General features: G+C 26.6%; 1 protein-coding gene across 3 annotated transcripts in view; it reads right to left on the bottom strand.

Annotated features, from left to right (window-relative positions):
• LOC117177722 overlaps positions 1-16,689 on the bottom strand; it is a 45,666-nt gene extending 28,977 nt beyond the window's left edge. For 2 of the 3 annotated variants that reach the window (XM_033368611.1, XM_033368609.1), the window contains exons 1-2: positions 16,539-16,687; positions 2,446-2,510 (exon numbers count right to left, since the gene is read on the bottom strand). The gene's annotated coding sequence lies outside the window, so the exon portion shown is untranslated. Of the gene's footprint in view, positions 1-2,445; positions 2,511-16,538 lie in introns of all 3 variants that reach the window. The other variant, XM_033368610.1, reaches the window with a different exon arrangement.
• Positions 16,690-23,280: the final 6,591 nt, after the last annotated feature.

Here is a 23,280-nt window from a genome sequence, read left to right as displayed (position 1 = left end):
AGTAGAAAATTGAACTATTTTGCTGAAAATACGCTTTTTCGTGAAGAATTACTTTTTAAGAAAAAATTAAACTTCTTTTTTTGGTTCAAAATTTATTTTCTCCCTCTTTTTTCAATTGTTATTTTTATCTTTGGAAGGCTATTTCTTAATTGTGAATCTTTTTCATGCTTTTTTAGCATAACAAATTTTTTCATAAGAAAACAGATTTCTGTTCGATCTTTAATGAAAATCTATATATTTTTTTTTAAATAAAATTTCAACTAATTGGCTGAAAATTGATATTTTTCACTTAAAAATTCATCTGTTTGTTTGAAAATTTATTTATTTTGTGGAAAATTCTTCTTTTTTATCTTTTAGAAAATTAATTTTTATTTTTGAAAATTCCTCTATTTCATAAAAATTTTAACTATTACAGTTAAAGAGATTCATCAGTCTGATTGAGAAGTAATTTCTTTATCTGAAAATTTAACTGTCCTATTTTTAGTTGAAAATTGAACTTTCCTAGTTCAAAAATTAACAATTTTAATGAAATTAGTCTTTTTTAGTACAAACTTCAACAGTTTGTTTAAAATACACGTATTTTGTTTAAAATATCAATATATTATTATAAAATTAGCTTTTTCCTTAAAATTCTTCTTGTCGGTTAAAAATTCAATTATTCTATTTAGATGTTTATAAATTTAATTGAAAATTCATCTTTTTGTTGCAAAAATTAATTCTTTTATTTAAATATTTATTATCTTAATTGAAAATTGATCTTTCTGGTTTGAAATTAAACTATTCTAGTCAACGATTTACAAATTTAGTTGTAATTTAATCAATTTGTTTAAAAATGTAACCATTTTTTTCAGATTTAGTTTTTGAATGTATTTTGGTTAACTAAAATTTAAATTATTCTACTCGAATATTGAAAATGATCTTTTTCTTTTAAAATTAATCTTCTTATCTAAAAATTATTACTGTATGATGAAAATTTAATTATTCTAGTTAAATATTTATCATTTTAGTTGAAAATTCAATTTTTCGGATGAAAATAAAATTACTTGGTTAAAATTGTACTCTTTTGTTAAAAATTTTTTTTTTTTTTTTTGAAGACTCATAATTTTAATTACAAATTTATTTTTTTGGTAGAAAAATGAGCTATTTGATTGACAAATTGTTTTTCTTTGGATGAAAAGGAATTTTTTTCGCAAAATTTAATTATTTTGTTAAAAATTTGTTTCCTTTTTAGTTGAAAATTTGCTTTTCAACTGAAAATGAAACTATTATACTTGGTTAATATTACATAATAATAATTAAAAAATCATTACTTGGGTTGAACATTTATTCTTTAACTCAAATTTCAATTATTCAAATTTTGGTTAAAAAATTATGTTTTTCAGTTGAAAATTCGCCTTTTTTTGGTAAAAATTAATCTTCTTATTTGCACATTTCATATTCTTAATTAAAAATTCATCTGTTTGGTTGAACATTAATTTTTTTAAATTGAAATTTAATTATTTAGTTTTTGGTTGACAACTGACTTATTTTTCAGTAAAAACAAATTTTTTTAGTTTAAAATTTAAAATTTTTGTTGCTAATTCGTCTTTTTGGCTTGAAATTTCAAAAGTTTAGTGGAAAATTTATTTATTTGGTTAATAATTAGTTTTTTCTGATAATTCACATTTTTGGGTTAAATATTCAAGTGTTTTATAGAAAATTTGTTGTTTTTGCTTGAAAAATTCAACAACTTGATAGAAAATTCAATTATATGGTCAAAAATTCAAGTATTTGGTTCAATATTCATTTGTTTATTAATGAAAATTCATATTTTTTAGTTAAAAATTTGATATTTTTGTTTAAAAAAATTTTCTCTGGCTTAAAATTTCAGCAGTTAGTTGAAAATTCAATTATTTGGTTGAAAACTCGTAGTTTTTAATTACAAATTCAACAGTTTGGTAGAAAATTCATCCTTTTAGTTTGAAAATTCAACTATTCGTTTGAAAATATACTTTTTTTTTAGAAAACTTATATTTTCGAGTTGAAAATTCAACATTTTTGTTTAGGTGCGAAAATTCTATTATTTGGTTGAAAATTCAAGTATTCGTGTTTTTGGTTTAGAAATTCAACTATTTTGTTGAAAATATAGCATCTAGAATAATTTTAAAAAAAAATCAATGTAAAATTTACTACGTTTATATCATTTATAATTCTTCCGATATAGGTTTTCAAACTTTTGATTTAAAAAATTGATTTGATATTTTGAGGATGTTCACTAGCTTGTCCTTAATTTTTGTTAAATATTCTATAAAAACGAAAATCACAATCACTCTTTTTTCGGTATCCAGAATTGAAAAAAATATATTTGAAAATATAGTTTATGGGTCCTTTTTCTGTATTATTAATAAATTAAATACAGCTTATAAAATAATCTTTAAAATTAAACAAAATACTAAAATATCTCACCTTTAATGTAAGTCCAGAATCCTGAAAGATTGTTCGTCTGTTTCGATGTACATGTTTAGGATCATCTGAAACAAAAAAATTCTTTTCTTTAAGAACGAAATAAACTATTTTTAAACATCTTTAACATCGTTCTCATTTTCTAGAATATTATATTTTTTTAAATTCCATGGTTAATAATAAAATAATTTTAAATTAAAAATACTTTCGTGTACCTGAGATATTTAAAATAAAAAAAAATGGAATTTGTATTGTTTCAGCGAAAAGATATTTTAGCTTTAAAGTTTTATTCAAATCCTTAATATTTTAAAATCTTTTTGAAATTTTTTACACCATAAATTAAAAAATGTTCACCTTTTAGTGTTTCTTTTCAAAATAAATACAAAAATACGGTTTTTAACTGTTCCAATTTGATACTGGAACCGGTTACCTCCGGTTATAAATTTTCGATATGTTTAAATTGTGTCAGCTTCAAGTTTTTTAAAAGTCTCTTTATGCATATTCTAGTTTTATATTGAACAATTTTTGTAATGTACCAAAACATATTTTTCGCTGGGTGGTGATTCAGCGGCCGATTCCAAATTCCCGTCAAGTTTTTTTTTTACTTCCACGTCAATTAAACCTTCAGCACAAAAGAACGAACAATTTTGAAACAAATACTTGAATTTTACACTAAAAAATATAAATTTTCGAAATGAAAAAGGAAAAGTTTAACATTTAGTTACAATAGTTGAATTTTAAGCCAAAAAGATAAATTTTCAACTAAAATGATAAATATTTAACTAAAATACTTGAATTTCCAACCAAAAAGATTAATTTTCAAACAAGATTGATATTATCTACCAAGCAATACAATTTAAAATAAAATTCGTTTTTTAAGAAATAGTTGAATTTTTATTTAAAGGAGACAAATTTTCAACCAAATAGTTGATTTTTGAACTAAAAAAATTAACTTTAAACCAAAAATGGAATAGTGACATTTCCAGTTAATAATATTAATTTTTAACCCAACTCATGAATTTTTAATCAAAATGATGAATCTTCAACCGAAATGATAAATTTTAAAAATTAAAAAAAAAATAATTTTTACTGAAAAATAAATAAATTGTCCACCAAAACCTAAATAATTGGATTTTAATTATTTTTTTAAATAATGTTCAACCAAACAGATGAATTTTTAACTAAAAATATGAAATTTTCAAGCAAGAAGATTAATTTCTACCAAAAAAAAGACGAATTTTCAACTGAAAAATATCATTTTTCAACCAAAATTTGAATAATTGAATTTTGAGTTAAAGAATAAATGTTCAAACAAAGAAATGATTTTTTAATTATTGTTATAAAACATTAACCAAGTATAATAGTTTAATTTTCAGTTGAAAAACAAATTTTCAACTAAAAAGAAAACAAATTTTCAACAAAATAATTAAATTTTGCGAAAAAATTCCTTTTCATCCCAAGAAAAACAATTTTTCAATCAAATAGCTCATTTTCGACATGAGAAATGAATTTGTAATTAAAATTATGAATCTTTTTATTATTGTGAAAATTATGAAAAATAAAATAATTTTTAATAAAAGAGTACAACTTTTAACCCAGTAATTTTATTTTCCAATTAAAAGATTTTTTTATGTAAAATTTTCTTTTTCCTTAAAATTTAATCTTCTTTTCTAAAAATTCTTCTTGTCGGTTAAAAATTCAATTATTCTATTTAGATGTTTATAAATTTAATTGAAAATTCATCTTTTTGTTGAAAAAATTAATACTTTTATTTAAATATTTATTATCTTAATTAAAAATTGATCTTTCTGGTTTGAAATTAAACTATTCTAGTCAACGATTTACAAATTTAGTTGTAATTTAATCAATTTGTTTAAAAATGTAACCATTTTTTTCAGATTTAGTTTTTGAATGTAATTTTTTAAACTGAAAATTTCAGGGTTTTTTTTCTCGAATATTGAAAATGATCGTTTTCTTTGAAAATTAATCTTCTTTCCTAAAAATTACTCTTCTTACGGTAAAACAATTTAATTATTCTAGTTGAATATTTATAATTTTAGTTGAGAATTCATCTTTTTGTTAAAAAGATAAATTCTTTTATTCAAATATTTATCTTATTTGAAAATTTTCAACTGAAAAATATCATTTTTCAACCAAAATTTGAATAATTGAATTTTTAGTCAAAGAGTGAATGTACAACCAAAGAAATGATTTTTTAATTATTATTATAAAATATTAGCTAAGTATAATTGTTTCATTTTCAGTTGAAAAACAAATTTTCAACTAAAAAGAAAACAAAATTTCAACAAAATAATTAAATTTGGCGAAAAAATTCTTTTCATTCCAGGAAAAACAATTTTTCAATCAAATAGCTTTTTTTTCAACCTAAGAAATGAATTTGTAATGATAGATTTTCATCCGACAAGAATAATTTTTAGACAAAAAGATTAATTTTCAAAAAAAAAGATCATTTTCAATATTCGAGTAGAATAATTTAAATTTTCAGTTTAAAAAATTACATTCAAAAACTAAATTCAAAAAAATAGTTACATTTTTAAGCAAAATGATTAAATTTCAACTAAAATTGTAAATCGTTGACTAGAATAGTTTATTTTGAAGCCAGAAAGATCAATTTTCAAATAAGATGAGAATTCTTTGAATAAAAGAATTAGTCTTTTTAACAAAAAGATGAATTTTCAACTAAAATTATAAAAATTTAAATAGAATAATTGAATTTTTAACCGACCAGAAGAATTTTTAGAAAAGAAGATTAAATTTTAAGGAAAAAGAAAATTTAACATAAAAAATCGATTTTTTTACAAAATACATGTATTTTCAACAATATTGTTGAATTTTGTATAAAAAAGACAAATTTCATTAAAATTGTTAAATTTTGAACTAGGAAAAATCAATTTCCAACTAAAAATAGGACAGTTAAATTCTCAGATAAAAAAATTAATTCTCAACCTGACTGATGAATCTTTAACTATAATAATTGAAATTTTTATGAAACAGAGGAATTTTCAACCATAAAAATTAATTTTTTTTCAAATAAAAAAGATGAATTTTCCAAAAAGTGAATAAATTTTTAAACAAACAGATGAATTTTTAAGTGAAAAATGTCAATTTTCAGCCAACTAGTTAAAATTTTATTTAAAAAAAAATGCGTAGATTTTTCATTTAAGAACGAGCAGAAATCTTTTTTCTTATACTACTATCTAACTTTTCGGCTAATTCGAGACAAAAATAACAATTGAAAAAAGAGGGAGAAAATAAATTTTCAACCAAAAATAGAAGTTAAATTTTGTCTTAAAAAACAAATTTTCACAAAAAAGCGTATTTTCAGCAAAATAGTTCAATTTTCTACTGGAATAATAAAATTTTTATTTAAAAAAATTGATTCTTAACACATGAATTTTTAATTAAAATTATGAATCTTTAATAAAGAAATTAATTAAAAAAATAAATCAGTTCTGCTTTTAAACCAAAAAGACTAATTTTCAAATTCTTGAATTTTTTAGTCGAAAAGACGATTTTTTTTACAAAATACTACAGTTTTCAATCAACATAAATTTTAAACTTAAAGACATTCATTGATAATTCCATCAAGTAAAATAAATTCTTAAGAAACTATTTGAAATTTCAACCAAGTAGATGAGTTTCAAAAAAAAAAAATTTTCGACAAAATAGTTAAATCTTCAATCAAAACAGATTAAAATTTTAACCAAAAGAGATGAACTTACAAACAATTTTTGTATCTTTAAAATCGTTTTTTACCTATTCTAGAATATTATCTTTTTTAAATTCCATAATTAATTATGAGATCGTTATAATTATAAATACCTATAATTAAATATTTATTTTCACGATTTATATTTATATTTTTTTCAGCCAAAATATATTTTATCTTCAAAGTTTTATTCAAATCCTAAATAATTTGGTTTGAAATCAATCAAAAAATTGATTGAATTATTTTATTTTGTTCAATTCAATGGAAAAATGTTCACCTTTCAGTATTTCTTTTCAAAATAACTACTACAATATGTTTTTTAACTGTTCCAATTTGATATTGGAACCGGCTCTCTCCGGTTTTCAATGTTCGACATTTTTAAATTGGGTCATATTCATGTTTTTTGTAAACTATCTACTCATACTCTAGTTTTTAATTGAATAATTTTGTACATACATTTAGTAATAATTTCGGGGAGATTTTAAACATTCTTTAATTTGTTTAAAGATCATAAAGCGGATTTTTAAACAAAACTCATTTATCCTGACTTGAACAGGAAATTTGAGAAAATAATTATCGTTTTTATTTAAGAACGGGGAGTTTCCGTAAAGAAATATTATTTCACTTCGCACAGCTAATTTTTTTACATGGAACGGGAATTTTTTAAAGGAATTATTCGGATTTAGAAGAAAGAAATCTTTTTTAATCCCTCTTCTAACTCAGAATTCGTCACCATTTGAGTTTTCTTTTCTAAATTTTAAATAGTATTTTTTTTAAATTGTTCGTTGCGAATTCCTCTTTTTTTTTTGTTTATTAAAAGTTCAATTACTTGGTGAAAAATGAAATTCTTTTATTAAAAAAAAAAATTTGATTGAAGCTTCATAATTTTAATTCAAAATTCATTTCCGGTTGAAAATGTAACGACTTTTTTGAAAATGAATTTATCTTTGTTTGATGAAAATTCAACAATGAACATTTTGCATTTAAAAATTGAACTATTTTTTTGAAAATTTATGTACTTTGTGGAAAAATCGTCTTTTTGGCAGAAAATTAATCTTTATCGTAGAAAATTCACGTTTTTGGTATAAAATCCATTTATTTCAGTTGAAGCTTAATCAATTTTTTAGTTGAAAATTCATCAGTTCGGTTCAAAATAAATTTCTTAAAATGAAAATTTAAATGTTCCTTTTTTAGTTAAGAATTTGATTTTTTTTTCTTTTTCGAAATTCCACAATTTGGATGAAAATGGGTATTTTTAAATTGAGAATTCAACTATTTCGTTGAAAATTTAAGTATTTTGTTAAAATCTTCTTTTTTTTTGGAAAAAATTTATCTTTTTCTTTGAAATTTAATCTTCTTGTTATAATATTCTTCTTTTCGGTTAAAAATTTAAGTATTCCAGTTAAATATTTAGCATTTTAGTTGAAAATTCATCTTTTATGTTGTAAATGAAATTATTTGGGTGAAATGGAATTGAAATTTGGTTGCATCAAATTAATTTTTTTACTAAAAATTTAATTATTCAATTTTCGGTTGAAAAATTACATTTTTTATTTGAGAATTCGTCTTTTTTTGTGAAAATTGATCTTTTTGGTTTAAAAATTAAATTTTTCATCATTTCAGTTAAAAATTCATCTTTCTGGTTAAAAATTCAACTATTCCATTCAAAGACTTACAATCTTTTTAAATTCATCACTGTTTGAAAATTAGAATTTTTTTTTGAAAGTTGGTTTTTTCTTGTTAAAAGTAATTTTGTCAATCGAAAATTTAATTTATTCCAATTGAAAATTCCATAGTTGTAATTCAAAATTCATCTGTTTGGTTAAATATTATTTTTTTAAATTTAATTATTCAAATTTTGGTTGACAATTTATATTTAGTAGTAAAAATTAGTTTTTTGTTAAAAATTGAATTATTTTAGTTGGAGATTCATTTTTTTAGTTGAAAATTCTTATGTTTGGTTTAAAATTCATCTATGTGGTTAAAAATTGGTCTATTTTATTCAAAAATTCAACTATTTTATTAAAAATCCATGTATTTTGTTCAAAAAAATTATTTTTTGGTAGAAAATTAATCTTTTGATGTGAAAATTGGTCTTTAAACATTCATCTTTTTGGTTGAAAATCCGTTTTTTGTTGTTGTTGCAGATTAATTTTTTCAACTAAAAGTTGAACCACTGGAATTTGTATTCACTTTTGTTCAACTAAAAAAGTTTTTTATGCAAAATTGTCGATTTCAAATGCCACTAATTTTTTATTTTACAAGGCTTTTAAACTGTACTTATAATTATTACGATTTCATAATTAATTATGAAATTTTGGTTGAAGATTAAACTGTTTTCTCGAAAATTCTTCTTTTTTTGTTGAAAATTCATTCACGTGGTTAAAATTTCAACTAGTTTAAAAAATACACTTCGATTGAAAACTAAACTATTTTGTCCAAAATTCGTCTTTTCTGTTTAAAAATCAATTTCTATTGGTAGAAATTTAATTTTTTTGTGGTAAAAATATGTTTTGGTTGAGGATTCAACAATTTTGTTAAAAAGTAACTAAAAAGTTCTTGGTTTAAAAGGTATCTCTTTTGGAAGAATCTTCATATTTTTTTGGTTAAAAAAATATAACTGTTTGAAAAAAAAGTTTTAGTTTAAGATTTGACTGCTTTGGGAAAAATTAAAAAAATAATTAACAAAATTCGTTTTTTTTTCGCTTGAGGCCGTGAATTAAAAATCCTCCGTCGAATATTTTTGGTTTAAAAATTCATCTCATTGGGAATAAATTGTTTGGGTACAAAAAATTCATATTTTTGGTAAAAAATCCATTTTTTTATTTAAAAGTTCGTCTTTTTGGTTTTGAAATTCACCTCTTTTGGTAGAAATTAACCTTTTTTTTTTGTTAAAAATGCAACTGTTTGGTACAAAATTGAATTAGTTCATATGAAAATTCATCTTTTTGGTTTAGAAATTAATCTCCTTTGGTATAAATTTAATCTTTTTGCGGTTAAAAATGGAATCATTTGGTATAAAATTGAACTAATTAGCTTAACAAATAAAAAAAATTACAATCAAAAACAAAATTCAAAAAAATAGTTACATTTTTAAACAAAGTGATTAAATTTCAACTAAAAGTGTAAATCGTTGACTAGAATAGATTAATTTCAAACCAGAAATATCAATTTTCAAATAAGATGATAAAATTTTAAATAAAAGAATTAATCTTTTCAACAAAAAGATGTATTTTCAGCTAAAATTATAAAAATTTAAATAGAATAATTGAATTTTTAACCAACGAGAAGAATTTTTAGAAAAGAAGATTAAATTTTAAGGAAAAACAAAATTTTACATTAAAAAAACGACTTTTTTTACAAAATAACTGTATTTTCAACAATACTGTTGAATTTTGTATTTAAAAAGACCAATTTCATTAAAATTGTTAAATTTTGAAATAGGAAAAATCAATGTTCATCTAAAAATAGGACAGTTAAATTTTCAGATAAAGAAATTAATTCTCAACCAGACTAATAAATCTTTAATTGTAACAGTTGAAATTTTTATGAAACAGGAATTTTCAACCATAAAAATTTATTAAAAAAAAAGAAGAATTTTCCACAAAGTAAATAAATTTTCAAACAGATGCTAAAAAATGCTAAAAATCATGAAAAAGATTCACAATTAAAAAATATACTTCCAAACTATCTTACTTTTCGGCTCATTCGAGACAAAAATAACAATTGAAAAAAGAGGCAGAAAATAAATTTTCAACCAAAAATAGAAGTTAAAAATTGGTCTTTTTGGTTTGGAAATTCACCTCTTTCGGTAGAAATTTAACCTTTTTGTGGTTAAAAATGGAACCGTCTGGCATAAAATTCAACTAATTTGCTTAACATTCATATTTCTCTTGAAAATTCTAGTATTTTTTTGAAAATTTGTCTTTTTGGTTTTAGAAATTTGATATTTTTTGGCTAAATATGTGTTTTGTTGAAAATTAATCTGATATGGTTAAGAATTCAACAGTTTTGTTAAAAAATCATATTTTTAGTTGAAAATTCCATTTTTTTTCTTGAAAATTGGTCTGTTTGGTTTTGAAATTCACCCCTTTTGATAGAAATTTAATCTTTTTTTGTTAAAAATACAACTGTTTGGTACAAAATTGAATTATTTCATATGACAATTCACCTTTTTGGTTTGGAAATTAATCTCCTTTGACAGAAATTTAATCTTTTTTTGGTTAAAATTGGAGCAGTTTTGTATAAAATGGAACTAACATGGTTGAAATTAATATTTCTGTTCAAAATTCGAGTCTTTTGTTGAAAATTTGTCTTTTTGGTTTTAGAAATTCGTCTCTTTTAGTAGAAATTTTAAATTATTTGTTTAAAAATCTAAGCCTTTTGTTGAAAATTTAACTAATTTGGTAAAAAATTCAACAGTTTTCGTTGAAAAGTCATATTTTTAGTTGAAAATTAACTTTCTCGTGGAAGCTGAATATTTTTCGTGTTTAAAATTCATCCGTTCGGTGGAAAATTCGCTTTTTTTTAATTCAATAATTTTGTTGCATATTTTTCTTTCTTCGCAAAAAAGAATATTTATTGTTTAAAAATTCCGCAATTATGTTGAAAATGTGTCTTAGGTTTCTAATTTTTTTTAAAGTTTTTTGTTAAACAAAAAAAAATGTCTCGTAATTCTGAAAATCAGGATGAGTAGTAAAATATTTTTTAAAGACTTGGCCACTCGTCATATTTTCTGGTTTAAAATGTAATAGTTTTGTAGAAAAATTCGTCTTTTTCTTTTCAAAATGCAATAATTTGGTTTATTTTTCCTTTCTAGACTAAAAACTCGATCTTAGTTGAAAATCCGTCTTTTTGGTCCGTAAATTCTTTTCTTTTGGTAAAAATTCAATCTTTTGGGGGTAAAGATTGAACTGTTTTGTCATTATTTTAGTTAAAAATTAATTTCCATTGAAAACTAAACTATTTTGTTAAAAATTCTTCTTTTTGGACTTTAAAATAGAAGAATGTTGTTCTTTCTGGACTGAAAACTCTTGGTTGAAAAATCAATTCTTTTATTAAAAATTCGTCTTTTTGATTTAAAAATTAATTTTTATTGGCAGAGATTGAATCTTTTATGGACAAAAATTTTTGTTTTGATTGAGGATTTAACCATTTTTTTTAAAGTCATGTCTTTAGTTTCACATTCAATAAATTGGTTTCATTTTTCTTCTTAACTGAAACCTCCTTTGTTTAAAAATTCATATATTTTTGGGTGAAAAATGCAACTTTTTGGTTAAAAAAAATATCAATTTTGGTTGTGGATTCGGCTACTTTGTTAAAAATCCAAATGTTTTTTTTTTTTTTTAATTTGGTTTTTGGCTTGTCATTTCAACACTTTGGTATAAAATGTTTAAAAATGTAATTTTATTTTTCGGGATTTTTCAGTCGTCCCACCAAAACCACAAATTTTCTACAAAACAGTTGAATTGTCTAAAAACAATTTTCAAATAATAAGCCAAAAACTAGAATATCCTATGAAAAATAAAAAAATTTTATCTCCTAAATATGAATTTTCTACAAAAAAGTATATATTTAAACCAAATAATTAAACTTTCAACTAGAGAGTTGAATTTTCTACCAAACTTTTGAAGTCTCTAGCCAAAACTATAAATTTTCAACAAAACAATAATTTTTAAACAAATAGTTGAGTTTCCAACGAAATAAAAGAATTTCCCAGCCAAAACGACCAATTTTCTACAAACCAGTTGAATTTTCAATTAAAAAACTTGAATTTTTTGATAATCATTTTTAAATCTCAAGCCAAAAAGTATATTTTGCTACATAAAATTTAAATTTTTAACTCGAAAATATAAATTTTCTACAAAAAAGTATATTTTCCAATCAAATTATGTAACTTTGAACCTTATAGTTGAATTATCTACGAAACTTTTGAAATCTCAAGACAAAAGAACTAATTTTTGTACAAAAATATTTCATTGTTATCCCAAAAATATGAATTATTTTCAGTAAACAAATTAATCTTTAACCAAATAGTTGTTTTCTATGAAATTGTTAAATATTCAAACCAAAATGACAAATTTTCTACAAAACAGTCGAATATTTAATCCAAAAAATATGACTTATGAACAAAAAAGTTCATTTTCAACCAAAAATATAAATTTCCTACTTCGCTTTTGAAATCGCAAGTCAAAAAGGTGAATTTTCTACAAAACATAATTTTTTTAAACAAACAGTTGAATTATTAAATCACAAGCCAAAAAATATATTTTTTAAACAATATTTGGATTTTTAACAAAGTACTCAAATCCACAATTAAAACTGATTTATTTTTAACAAAAAATTTGCATTTCTCACCAAAAAATATGGATTTTTATACAAAGAAGGCGTTTTCAGCTGAGAGAAAAAATGAAACCAATTTGTTGAATTTTCAAAATATATTTTTGTCCATAAAAAATTCCACCTCTGCCAATAAAAATTAATTTTAAATCTAAAAAGACGAATTTCTAATCAAGAATTTAATTTTCAACCAAGAGTTTCCAGTCCAGAAAGAAAAAAATTCAACCAAATTCTGCGATTTTCAAGCAAAAAAGACGAATTTTTAACTAAAATAATGACAAAACAGTTGAATCTTTGCCCAAAAAAGATTGGATTGTTACCAAAAGAGACGAATTTAGAGACCAAAAAGACGAATTTTCGACCGAGATTGAGATTTCAGCCTAGGAGGGAAAAATAAACCAAATTATTGCATTTTGAAAAGAAAAAGACAAATTTTTTACAAAACTATTAAATTTTAAACCAAAAAATATGACGAGTGGCCAAGCCTATGAAAAATATTTGACTACTCATCCGGATTTTCAGAATTACGAGACATTTCTTTTGTTTAACAAAATATTTAAAAAAAAAAAACAGAAACCCAAGACACATTTTCAACAAAACTGCGGAATTTTCAACAAAAGGCTTACATTTTTAAACAAATAATTTTAAATTTCTACTAAAAGAGACGAACTTCCAAAACCAAAAAGACAAATTTTCAACAAAAGACTCGAATTTTCAACAGAAATATTAATTTCAACCATGGTAATTCCATTTTATACAAAACTGCTCCAATTTTAACCAAAATAAGATTAAATTTCTGTCAAAGGAGATTCATTTCTAAGCCGAAAAGATGAATTTTCATATGAAATAATTCAATTTTGTACCAAAAAGTTGTATTTTTAACAAAAAAAAAGATTAAATTTCTATCAAAAGAGGTGAATTTCAAAAACAAACAGACCAATTTTCAAGAAAAAAAATGGAATTTTCAACTAAAAATATGATTTTTTAACAAAACTGTTGAATTCTTAACCAAATCAGATTAATTTTCAACAAATCACTTACATACTTAGCCAAAAGATATCAATTTTCTACCAAAAGAGAAAAATTTCTAAAACCAAAGACAAATTTTCAACAAAATACTAGAATTTTCAAGATAAATATGAATGTTAAGCAAATTAGTTCAATTTTATACCAGACTGTTCTATTTTTAACAAAAAAAAGCTTAAATTTCTACCAAAAGGGGTGAATTTCAAAACAAAAAAAAACAACTTTTAAAGAAAAAAAATGGAATTTTTACCAAAAATGTGAATTTCTTGTACCCAATCAATTTATTCCCAAGGAGATTAATTTTCAAACTAAAAATACCAATTTAGGCTGGCGACTCGACGGAGGATTTTTAATTCACGGCCTCAAGCCAAAAAAAACGAATTTTGTTAATTATTATTTGAATTTTTTACAAAGCAGTCGAATCCTAAACCAAAACTGTTTTTTCTTTTCAAACAGTTACATTTTTAACCAAAAAAATATGAAATTTCAACCAAAAGAGATACATTTTTAAAAAAAGAAGAAATTTTCGATTGCAGGAAAAAATGAAACCAATTTCCATAATTAATTATTAAATAGTAATAATTTTAAGTACAGTTTAAAAGTCTTACAAAATTAAAAATTAGTGGCATTTAAAATCGACAATTTTGGATAAAAAACATTTTTAGTTGAACAAAAGTGAATATACATTATAATTAGTTGAAAAGAGGTGAATTTCAAAACCAACCAGACCAATTTTCATGAAAAAAAAACAATGGAATTTTCAACAAAAGCAACAACAACAAAAAACTGATTTTCAATCAAAAAGATGAATTTTTAAAGACCAATTTTCAAATCAAAAGATTAATTTTCTGCCAAAAAATAATTTTTTTCAACAAAATACACGATTTTTTAATGAAATAGTTGAATTTTTTAATAAACAAGACAAATTTTAAACCAAATAGTTCAATTTTAGACCAAACATATGAATTTCCAACTAAAATAATTTAATTTTCAACACAAAATTAATTTTTACTACGAAATATAAATTGTTAACCAAAATTTAAATAATTAAATTTAAAAAATCAATAATTATCCAAACAGATGAATTTTCAACTACAACTATGGAATTTTCAATTGCAATAAATTAAATTTTCGAGTAACAAAAATACTTTGAACAACAAAACACTAACTTTCAACAAGAAAAAAAAAACTTTCAAAACAAATTTTTACATATTTTAACTCAAATGATGAATCTTAACAAGAAAAATTTAATTTTTAAACCAAAAAGATCAATTTTCACCAAAAAAAGAGGAATTTACAAATAAAAAATGTAATTTTTCAACCAAAAATTGAATAATTAAATTTTTAGTCAGAAAATTAATTCCATGAAACCAAATTTCAATTTCATTTCACCCAAATAATTTAATTTTTATCTAAAATGCTAAATATTTAACTGGAATACTTGAACTTTTAACCGAAAAAAAGAATATTTTAACAAGAAGATTAACTTTCAAAGAAAAAGATAAATTTGTTGCAAAAAAAAAAGATTTTTTCAAACAAAATACGTGAATTTTCATCGAAATAGTTGAATTTTCAATTTAAAAAGACCAATTTTTATCTACATTCTTGAATTTTGAACTAGACAGGAATCAAATTCCCAACTAAAAATGGAACATTTATATTTTCAGTGAAAGAATTTAATTTTCAACCGAACTGGTGAATTTTCAACTAAAAAATTATGAAGCTTCAACTGAAACAAATGAATTTTATGCCAAAAAGGTTCATTTTCTACCAAAAAGACGAATTTTCCACAAGTTACATAAATTTTCAAACACATAGTTCAATTTTTATATGCAAAATATTAATTTTCATCTAAAATAGTTGAATTTTCAAACGGACAATTAAAAAAAATTCTATTAAAATTCAGAAATATTTCTTCTTTGAAATATTACTTTTACTCTGAGAAATGATTGAAGTACTTTCTATATTTAAAATTTAGAAAAGAAAACTTTCAAATTGTGACGAAATCTGAGTTGGAAGAGGGATTTTTAAAAATTATTTTATTCTAAATTCGAATAAAGTTCCCACGAAAAAGGAAATATGCAAAATTTTCAGTAAAAACAAAATTAATTTTCAACAAACACATAAACTCTGAAAAAAATGTAATAATTGATGTTTAAACCATAGAAGATTTTAATTTGAAATAAAAAATAGTTGAATGTAACCAAAACAGTTTAATTTTTAAACTGTTGAATTGTTGACCGAAAATGGTTAAATTTCAACAAAACGATTGAATTTTCAATCGAATAATAACATTTTAGATTAGAATCCTTAATCCAATGCACTAATAAAATTAAAATAAATTATTGTCGAACGCAGAAATTATTTACAAAATTCATTTTATAAGATTGTGAACATACGCAGCAAATTCGTTTTAGATATTGATTCTTTCCAAGTAACAAGAAACCACAAATATGAGCTAAAAATGTAATTTAATTACAGCACATATCTCAACAATTAAAGTACTAAGTTTACCATAAAAAATCTAAAAAGTAATTAACTTTTTACAGTTATCAGAAGCAAATCTGAAGATTTTTAACACGAGTTTTAGACTTGAAAAGTATACTTTAAACCAAAAGTAACGATTCCTGTAGCGCAGGTGAATATTGTCATTAAAAAATACTTTTTGAATTAATGAAACATCTGCTGTGAGGTCTTTTAGATAGGAAAAAAGGCATTAAAATGATGTAACCCGGAAAATTTTTCTCTACCAAAAATGGCGTCGGAGCCGATAAATGACGCCATTATGCGTAAATTATTCGGAATTTTGAAGAGCACACTTTCTTATTTCATTGCAAAGCTTTAAAAAAGATCAAAATGAAGAAACAAAAGCTGAAGCTCGACAATAATGAACAAACAGTGGATGAACAATCGTCCATGAGACAACAAAGTTTGGTTAGAATTGACCACTCGCGTGGTGAGGAAGGAAAAGTTGATTTAAGTCGAAAAAAAAGTCACTCACTTCAAAAGCCTCAAGATTTAGAGACTAGAGGTATTTTTGGTTTTGAAAAATCACTTTTACTTTTCTACACTTACTGCCCGGGTCCGTTTTTCACACCCAACTTTTTACGAAGATCGCAAGCGAACCGAACACCGTAAGATAAAACCCACACATGCACAGACACTGGGGACTGGCGCCACTGGCAGATTCAGGCTCACATTGTTGCTGCTGCACCGGACTCTCCAGTAGCGTAACTATTTCACATTAGAACCCGATTTAAAATTAATTTTTTGTTACAGAAAATATATTAATTTTTAAAACGAATAGTTGAATTAACAAGGAAGATTAATTTTTTTAAAGAAAATACGATGTTTTGACTGAATTCAACTGTTAAAAATTTGATTGTTTAAAAGTTAATCATTGACATTTTTCGACAGAAGTAACATTTTGTAGAAAATTCGTTTCTTTAAAATCAAAGTATTGAAAATTTTTAACAGCAGTAAAATTTTGAAGTAAATTGGAATGTTTGATTAAAAAAAAAGTTCTCTCTTGAAATCTCAAGTTGAAAAATATAATCTTGAAAATTAAACTTTTGATCTCCGAATACAAATTGCAAGTAAAATTTGGAAGAAAATTCATCTGTTTAAAAGGTTAATAATGAAATTTTTAAACAGTAGACAAATTATGTAGAAAATTAGACTATTGAATTAAAAAAAAAAGAATTTCTTGAAATTTCAAGCTAAAAAGTAAACTTTTTAATTTCGAAAAAAAAATTCTTCCCTTTCAAATTTAACTATTTACATTTCCAATCAGTAAAGTTTTGCATAAAATACTCCTTAAAATGTGAATAGTGAAATTTTTCAAAAGCAGTAAAATTTTGGAGTAACTTCGGCTGTTGAATATAAAAATAATTTGCCTCTTGAAATCTCAAGTTGAAAATTATTGCCTTGAAAATTAAACTGTTAAAAATTTAACTGTTGACATTTTTGAACATTAGATTTTTGTAGAAAATTCGTTTATTTAAAAGTTATCTATTAGAAATTTTAAACTGCAGTAAAATTGCATAGAAAATTCGTCTCTAAAATGTAACTGTTGACAATTTTCAACAAATGTCCATTTTTGTAAAAAACTGGACAATTGAATTTAAAAAAAAAATGTTTCTTTTGAAATTTCAAGTTGAAAATTGTTCTCTTGAAAAATATATTGTTGAATTTAAGAAAATTCTGTTTTAAATCTAACTATTAAAAATTGTTATCTGTAATCTTTTGTAGCAGATTCGTCTGTTCAAAATGTGACTATTGAAATTTTTCAACAGCAGAAAATTTTTGTAGAAAACTGCCATGGTGGACCGAAGGAACCGAAGGAGAGCCTCTTCAAAGTGCCCTTAAAGACCCTACTGAATTCACCTTCGGTTCCTTCTTAAAAAACTGAAAAAAACAGCAAGCTCAACTCTTAATTGCTGAAATTCGGATTGTCCGTTAAAATTTCCATTAGATTCGGAGTAATGGCAACACTTTTTTTCAGCGTTAAAAAATTTAAAAAATGTCATTAACTTCTGCTGAAGATGTCTTCAAGCGCATCCACAATAGCTCAAGCAGTTTGTTGCGCGCGAAGTTTAAAAATAAAATTCTCTCTCACTTGCATCGTAGCCATTTTTTTACATATGCACAATTTTATAGAAATGTTGTCTTTTTAAATTTTAAATATTAAAATTTTTCAACAGCAGTACAATTTTATAGAAAATTCCTCTTTTCAAAATGTGATTATTAATATTTTTTAACAGCAATACAATTTTGTAGAAAATTGGATAATTGAATGTAAAAAAATTTTTCTATTGAAATTTCAAGTTGAATATTATTATTAACTATTATTATTAACTACTGCAAATTTTCATAAGTAATTTGTAGAAAATTCGCCTCATTAAAATTTAACTATTGAAATTTTTTAACAGCAGTAAAATGTTCTAGAAAATTCCACTCTTTAAAATTAATCTATTAACATTTTTAAACTGTAGTACGATTTTGTAGAAAATTCGTCTGTTCAAAATGTAGTTTTTGAAAATTTTCATTAGTAGAATTTTGTAGAAATTTCTTCGCTTTAAAATTTAACTATTAAAAATGTTCAACAGCATTACAATTTTATAGAAAATTTGTCTCTTTAAAATTTAACTATTAAACTTTTCCAACAGCGGTAAAATTTTATAGAAAATTCAGGACCTTGAAATATGACTATTGAAATTTTGCAACAGCATTAAAATTTTATAGAAAATTCGATTGTTGCATTAAAAAAATGTTTTGTCTTGCAGGCGCCTTGAATATCTCCCATCTAACCTGAAATACGTGATATACGGAGAGGATTTAGGTAAAACCGTCGCGCTAGTTGTGAGAGAGCCGCTGCTCTTCGGGTTGCTGTGGCGCCCTCTCCAGATTCGGGGCACTGGCTGCCCCGAACTTACGGAGACCAGCTACTCCGAAATGTAGGTGCTATATTTTCCTAAGCTGGGCAAGCGCGAAACTGTGCCGCAAGCGCCGCGTATGCAGAACGGCTCGACTATACTGTTGATCAAAATGTTCGGCTTGTTCGGGGTAATGGTTCTCCCGAATCAGCGAAGCCGTTCTACTAAATAGAAGTGGCGCTGTTTACTGTGTAACTGGCGCGACAATTCTACGTGTTGGGTGAGCGGCTCTACCAAACTTCTCTCCGTGTACTCATGTTACTCGTCCTCCGGCCTTTTTCTTCTTTCCTTACGGCCTCTTAGATTCAATAAGGCATGTATCTCACAAAATACATATATTTATTATTGATTCAGTCCTGATCGCTCCTTTAAGCTGCCACAGTTTTAGAGAGATGTTCAGAACAGCTCCACATACATTCAGGGCTGATAATCTTCAGATCCAAATAAGCTAATTATCATATCATCTATTGGCCTTAGCAAGCCATGAAACCCAACCGAACGCTCCCGTGGTGGATGTCCTCATCCGCTCCAAACCCGGATGGGATAAGGAATGAAGGAGGGACCTTAATGTGGGACACAGCTAATACCAAGTCAGAAGTCAAATAATAAGGCTAGAACGCCCCCCCCCCCCCCCCCCCCTCATCCAAAAAAGCGCCCCAGCTTTCCCAGAGATTCCGCAGTGAAATCAAATACAATTTCACTTATATTAAATTGTTTATCTGAGAGCAGATCCGAGAATCTCTGAATAATTTATCGGAGAAAAGCGGATCTGCCTGATGCGAGCCGAGGGCACCAATAGAGGAGGTGAGCCAAGCTTTTAACATCGGCGCCACATTCACAATCTGCCAGTAGGTTCCATCCCATCTGAGTAAAGTGATTACCCGTACACATGTGTGAGGATCTCAATCTCGTAGTTAAATTGATAAGACGCCTCGGAAGACCGCAACCCCGAAACCATGGCCTAGACGTCTTCACGTTCACATGCGAAAAATATTCCGCCCTAGAGCCCCTCGTTCTTCCGTAAGGCCAATAAAGTAAAGTCCTGAAAGTGAAAGTAGATTCTTGAGTCCCAGTCCTGAAAGTCACGCCTACAGACCAGCCGAAGATCGCTCATCAGGATTAATCTCGGAACAGCAAATGGAAGTATAGTGGCCGTTTTCGCGATTTCATCTGCTGGTTTATTCCACCCTTAACCCACATGTGTCGTCACCCACACTAAACTAATGATGACCCGCAAACGCCCAGCCCAAACTACCCGATCCCCTATAATCCGCGCAAGGAGATAATCCGTGTGGCCAAAGAATCCATCCTTTGTATTAACAAGAGCAAATCGGGAATCGGGAAAAATAACAGAGTCCTGGCACTCCTTCAAATAGATTGTGTGAGAGCATAAAATATTCTGTACAGTTCAGCCGTTACGGGAGATGCAAGAGCTCTCTATAGAACGCTAAGCCTCAATCTAGACGCCGGGCTCAAAAACCCAATGGATACACAAGTCCTAAACTTTTCCTATTTATGTCATTCGGCGGACGTCTGAAGGACGTCCTGAGGACGTTTTAAAGACAGGAAAAGATACAAAGGATGTCTTAAAGACGTCCAATTATATTATATAGAGGTACATTTTAAGGACGTCTTTAGGACATCCCGATGCCCACTGGGAAGCCGCAACCCGCTGTTCCCAACCTTAAATTTACCGAACCATCAGGAAAAACCATGAGCGCTACCGAATAGCGCGTACCTGCAAACTCGTTAAATTTGACCCGGAAGAAACTTGGATTCCTGAAAGCAGCGCCAGACTTGAATATTAATTTCCGCAAACATATCCTCCGATCCTTATAAAAATCAGAGGTTTTCTGTCAAGAAGAAGATAGTCATTTCGTCTAAGAAGTAAATACGACCATTGAATTAAATGTATCAATTAAAAAGCACCCTTCCGCACGCGCATCCTAAATCTCCTGCACCTGGCAAGCTCTGCTAGAGATGTTAGCTTATTGACCAGGATGTTACCATTTCAGCAAAAATTTTGAAAATTGAATTTATTTGCAAGGAGAGATCTTCTCAAGAAAACAGAAAACCTTCTACAGCATCCAAAGCAGATTTTATGTTGAGTAAAATACGGAATTGCTAAGTATGGGTTTAAGAACACTTTTATTTATTTTGAAAGGTCTTTTCGGTCAAATGCTATGAGGATGGTGGGTGTGGGGAGAATCCTGCTCTGTTACTCTTTACGGTCAAATCGCAGCCTCAAAATTTGCAATAGGACTGTCAGCGTGCTCCCTCAGTTCATCCATAGAGAGGTTTAATGGCATGTTTCTGACTATGCCTTTACGCATCACCCTGAAATAAAATATGAATGTTCTCAATATGGCAGTAATCTTCTCTAGGTTTTGTACAATGGGATTGTAACGGGCCGCAGATTTACAGAGAAATGTGGTTCTGGAGCCGCTTTCCTTTTTGCAGTCGAAGTTTTCATCTTTCAATTTTTTGTAGAGAATTCTCCACGCCGATAGCGATTTAAGAGGAGAGTCATCAATACAGCCCACCTGAAGAGAGAATGGACCTGCATTGTGACTTTGGTATTCATTTTTTTAAATCGGAAGTACATGGGAGAAAGGAGATTGGTTGCTTTCTGAGCGACAGGTTTTTCGGGTAAAAGATACTCTATTCTCTTCCGCGGATCTCTTGCTACCAGCCCCACCTGAGGACTGCGATCTGCCTGTTCCATTGTGAGGGTAGTCATTAGAATTCTTTGAGGTATCAAAGTTCATAGCACTCGTGGTTTCCATAGACAGTCGGTATGGGATTATGCTGTTAGAGGTTAATTTGGGATTTTTTGAGATTAGGTATGGAAAATTTGCAATGTCTTGTGCGGATGTCAATTCCTTAACCTATAAGTCGCGAAGGTAATTGAAATTTTTTATTCAAATCTATTTCAAAGTCAGAGAGAGAGTGATCACTACGTGATTATCCCTTCCAGGAAGATGTTCAATTATTTTATTGTAGTCCTGTGTCGCGAGGATCTATCCTGTAAGTCGTGCATTTACGAACTTACATGTTTTCGAAAACGTGAGAGCTAGATGATCAATGCGATTGATTATTGCGGCTTTATTCAATTGTGTATAATTTAAATTTTTCTTGGTGTGGCTTTATTCTTTCTGTAGTTAATATGAATCTTAAAAATTTTGTCTCCTTTTTAAAAAAGTTGGTTTTACCAAGATTCAATGTTAAAATGTTTTCAGCTAGACTCCCTAGAATTTCATCAAGATGTTCAAGGTGTTGGTCATTATTTTCAGAGCTGATTGAAGTATCTTCTAAAAAGTTGATTATGTTCTATACTATGCCTTGTAGAGCGTTGTCCAGTCCGCGAACAAGATCGGCCGTGCTGGTTTGCAGGCCAAAGGGGATTACTCGCAAGTCTAGCTCCTTCCTTGATATTGGAATGCCGTTTATTTTCTTGGGGCGCGGTGCAAAATTAACTGTCAGAAACTGCTGTTATGTCGAGATTCGACATTATATTCAATGATTTACATTTTTGAAATAGTACGTCTGCTGGCTCTAGATACTTCCAATCCTCGATTAGGATCTCATTCAGCCTTCTGGCGTACATACATAAGCGAATTGATCTATCCTTTTTCATCGAAGGCGCGACTGGATTGATATATGGACTATTCCATCCAGCGACGGATCCGCAGATACCCTACAGGGTGGATGGCCCTTCTCTGGATCCGCGCCTGATTCCATCTCTGAATAATTTTCATATTTAAGATTCGTTGTACCTCATAATTTGCCTTCTGCCGATGTGCCATCGAAATAGGATAGCTGCGTCCAACCAAATGTTGTTCCTCTTTGCATTCCAGTACGTGCCTATATTTTGTTAACAATTCTAGTTCTCATAAAAATAACCTGCCTTTGTTTCAAAAGTATTTCTCCGAATTTGATTCGCTCTTCTTCAGTCAGACTTTGACTTTCATTTTTATTATGCAGTTCATTCCACGTGACGTTTAAAGGTAAGTCTCCAACCTCTGCCGATTCCTTTTCATTTTCTATCTCTTCCTGTCTTATAACTTCCTTCATCACTGTTTCAGTGTTGCTGAGATTAAAGTGCCCATTTTGTTCACGATATTTGTTTTCTTCAGTCAACATGCGTTGTGTCCTTTTCTCAAGTTTATTTCAACATTGTTTTATTAGGAGTCTCACACTCAGTGGGTAATTTTTAATGTTTTTTACTATCTCTTTTAACCTTTGGAGCACACACAGTGTCTTACAGACCCTGTCCTTACGTTTCGCCCTAAATACCTTTTAGGCACT

This window comes from Belonocnema kinseyi, chromosome 8, assembly GCF_010883055.1.
Source record: "Belonocnema kinseyi isolate 2016_QV_RU_SX_M_011 chromosome 8, B_treatae_v1, whole genome shotgun sequence".
NCBI lineage: Eukaryota > Metazoa > Arthropoda > Insecta > Hymenoptera > Cynipidae > Belonocnema > Belonocnema kinseyi.
The sequence above is the reverse complement of the archived record's forward strand: the minus strand, read 5'-3'. Positions and strand labels throughout refer to the sequence as shown.